Source organism: Theobroma umbraticum, unplaced genomic scaffold, assembly GCF_002168275.2.
Source record: "Theobroma umbraticum cultivar Fairchild unplaced genomic scaffold, ASM216827v3 scaffold_228.0, whole genome shotgun sequence".
In the NCBI taxonomy this organism is placed as follows: Eukaryota; Viridiplantae; Streptophyta; class Magnoliopsida; order Malvales; family Malvaceae; genus Theobroma; species Theobroma umbraticum.
Genome location: NW_018397274.1, coordinates 584,331 through 584,591, shown reverse-complemented (window position 1 = coordinate 584,591; position 261 = coordinate 584,331).

Below are 261 nucleotides of genomic sequence, written 5' to 3'. Positions count from 1 at the left end.
TTCATTGTGCTTTTATGTGCAGCGATATCTCCAAAACCAATCAACTCTAATCTTATATTACCAAGACCAGGATCATAGAGGCAGATTCAATGATTGAGTCGATTATTCAAGTGTTAATGAACTTCTGCTCATAAAATAAGATGATAAGAGTCCCATTTAAGTTCACATCAACTCCTGACTCTGATTTCATGTCTGGACACGACATAAATTAACCTTACAAGTACAACAGATTACAGAAAAAAAATATTATAACACGATAAC